Here is a 3,585-nt window from a genome sequence, read left to right on the forward strand (position 1 = left end):
AATATTTTAAAAATGTTTTTTGATTTTACTGTTCACCCGAGCTCATTTGAGCTCGAGCTGAGAAAGGACTTTCTGGTACTCTGGTTCTTTTCATGCTTTGGCGGTGTCTCATTGGACAGGTAGTGTAACGTAGTTATGGAGATTTGGTGTGTCCAATCTTATGGATTTTAGGTTCATGCCGTTACTGATTCATTTCTAATGATCTGATGAGTCAGTGTGGTTTTTCTTTTTCTTTTTTCGTTATTGATATCGTTGGTGTAATCCGTTGTGACATTGAAGTTCTTGTTTCCGCGTTATGGTGAAGGTCATGTCGTTCGACAACCAGAGGGATCATCTTCATCTCAAGTACGTTCAACGTTTACCACTTCTCATCCTCTTAGATGGCCCGCTCAAGCAGGTTTGTAAAACCTATGAAGATAGTTAAGTTTGTGCAGGGTGTACGAGTGACAGTGCGGCTGTTAGGATCTAATTACACTCTCTTCACCGAACATAAACACATGAGCATAACTATTTTTCACTAAATATACACATGTGAATAACCACTGTATCGAAAAGTCAAGCCACGGTAGCCATAAGGTGACGCCGCTGTAGCTAGCACAACCACACGCTCTATTGTCCAACATTGGCTAGTCTGGTCTTGTAAAACTTTATATATTTAATTATTTAGAGCAACTCCAACGCAAGGACCCAAACGGACATCGATTTTGTCCGTTTCGTGTCCGGTTGGATCACCTGTCCGCCTAGTGGACATGGGGCGGACAAGCCTTGTATCCAACGCACGACGAACCAAACTCTCCGTGCCGTCCGCCCCCTCCTCCCTCCCTCGCGCCGCCCGCCCCCTCCTTTCTCCCTCGCGCCGCCTGCCCCCTCCTCTCTCCCTCGCGCCGCCCGCCCCCTTCTCTCTCTCACTCACGCCGCCTCTCCTCTCCTCCTCGCGGATCCCCTCCCCCACGAGATTTTTCTCTGCTCGCGCCTCTGCTGCAGCCACCTTCTGCTCGCGCCGCCCTCCGGGCCTCGAGCCCCAGCAGGAGCGCGCGGAGGAGCCCTGCACCGGTGGCCTCGCTGGGGCGTGGAGGAGCGGCCGAGCGCGCCGTGGCGACCTGCTCCAGTGGCCTCACTACTAGGGAAAAGGCTAGCAGCAGCGCGGGTTTTAGACCTATCAGTAGCGCGGGGTGGTGCGCTACTGATAAGGCGCTACAGCTAACGAATAGCAGTAGCGTGCCTCCACCCACGCTACGGCTAAATCGACTTAGTAGCAGCGAGTTCCAGGAAGAGCGCTGCTGGTAATTAGTAGTAGCGCTTCTCTCTGCCCGCGCTGCTACTATTATTTCATATTTTATTTCTTTTTTATTTCATGTTGTATTCGTACACCTTTACACAAATTTTCATACAACAGGAATTTACAAATTGTTTTTACATCATAATGAGTTATTACATCACGGGGTGAAAGAATCGTGTGGACTAGTTTCAAGTGGACGGACATCCACTTGAAACTAATCCGCGGTTCTTTCACCCAATGATATAATAAATATCATCATCATCATCATATCATTAACAACTTATCATCATCATCATCATATCATTGGTCACTAGTCGTAATCACAAATACTCCTCACATCTTCAACTCTAACACATTGTATCACATAATAAACATATTGTACCTCATAGGACCTACTACATTCTCTTAGGACCTACTATATTCTCTAAGGTAAAATAGCAAAAAAAACAAGATAGCCCCTCGCTCTCCATTATGGAGAATGCAGATTATCCTGTCTCCAATTCTTGCCTTTCGCTTAATGTTGCTTCCAAGAACCTCCTTACGGATGTCCAAACATTTTTTCCACTTTTTGATTAGCATGTGTTCACCGGTTTCAGAAATTCGATATGCACAGGTGAGATCCGTAGGATGACCTGGCTGTAGGTTCAGAACTTCAAGGCGACCATTGTAATACATCAGATGAGGCACACAATCCATCGGGATTTTCTGTTGAAAAACATAGTAATAACTTCGTAGTTAGCAATGATGTACTAGTTTTAGAAGTACGCAAAAGATGCACGGATGTCGTAATAGTAAAATATCTTACCAGGGTATCTCCATAGAAGTTATCGTGGTTCAACACGTGCACTAGTGGTATGTATTCACCATAATTTGGAGGAGTTCGATAATAGGTATTGTAATTCTCAAAAAAAGTACAATAAGCAATCAGATGATTTTTCTCCTTATAAGTTAATTCGGAGCCATCAGTGTAGTGGGTTTTGTCTACCATCTTCTGCACATTCTTTGAACATTCAAAATAACCTGTCAATGGAAATAAGCTGTCAACTATTTTGAAATAAACAATATAAATTAGTTAATAACTATGTTTGAGAAACTCACATTGCGGTAGAATCGAAAGTGTATCAACAAGAACCCAAATGTCCATATTGTCTTGCTCGATGTCAGGATCACCAAGATCCATGCTGACAATCATACCCTCATAAAAATCATACATTTTGCAAAGTGCTTCCCAATTTTGGCAATCAAAATGGGTTACGCTCTGAGAATTGTACATATTTACTTCAAAATCGATATCATGATGGGTCCTTAGGTGTATTTTCTTTGTTTGAAAATTTTCATGGTCTTCAAAACCCATCCTCTCCAAGACATAGCGTCTTGCATGGCATGGGATAAGCTAGTCGAATTGTAAAAGATGAAAATTAAACGTTGAAATAGTTGAAGTCATGCTTAATTACGAAAAAAACACTTGTCGTTGTTGCGTACCATTTCAACATCGAAGGTCTCCTCGAGCTTAATGCTGAAGCGCCGATCTTCATCCAGCTGAACGAACCTGTCGCACATACCTCGATCATCGTGGCACCAACTGCACTCCTCCGGGAGACTGTCGTCGTCCGAGTACGACATTTCCTACGTTCATAATTCAAAGATTAAACTTGTACATATTCTAGCACAAGTCATGCCAGAATTCACGAAAAAATCCGGCATGACCTTTGCTAAAAAAGGACATATGGAGCGCCTGAAATTTGCCGGAACGAAAATTAATCAACACTCCGGCAAAACTTAGGCCACTCGGAGGTGTAACCAAAACATGAAATAATTGCTTAAACTAAAAAATAACACCAAATATGGCATGTTCAACTAGTTCTATTAATTCAACTAGTTCTATTAATTCAACTAGTTCTTACTAAATATAAACTTAGTATAAAAAGAAAAAACTAGTTCTTTCTAAAAATGAAGTAGTTCAACTAGTTATTTATTTACTTACTATACTAGTTCAACTAAAACTTAACTAGTTCAACTAAAACTAAAGTAGTTCTATTAATTCAACTAGTTCTTACTAAATATAAACTTACTATAAACAGAAAGAAACTAGCACATCTACTACTACTAATTAACATCTAACTACTACATCTACTACTAATTAACATGTACTACTGCTAATTATACAACTAGTTTACCATCACTACTAGTAATTAATATCCACTACTTTTAAAAATCATTATCTATGAACCCTAAATTAACATCTACTACTACTAAAATCATCTACTAACTAAGCAAAGAGAGAGGGGGTTGGGGAGGGGTGGGGG

This window comes from Triticum dicoccoides, chromosome 4A (assembly GCF_002162155.2).
Source record: "Triticum dicoccoides isolate Atlit2015 ecotype Zavitan chromosome 4A, WEW_v2.0, whole genome shotgun sequence".
Taxonomy (NCBI): domain Eukaryota; kingdom Viridiplantae; phylum Streptophyta; class Magnoliopsida; order Poales; family Poaceae; genus Triticum; species Triticum dicoccoides.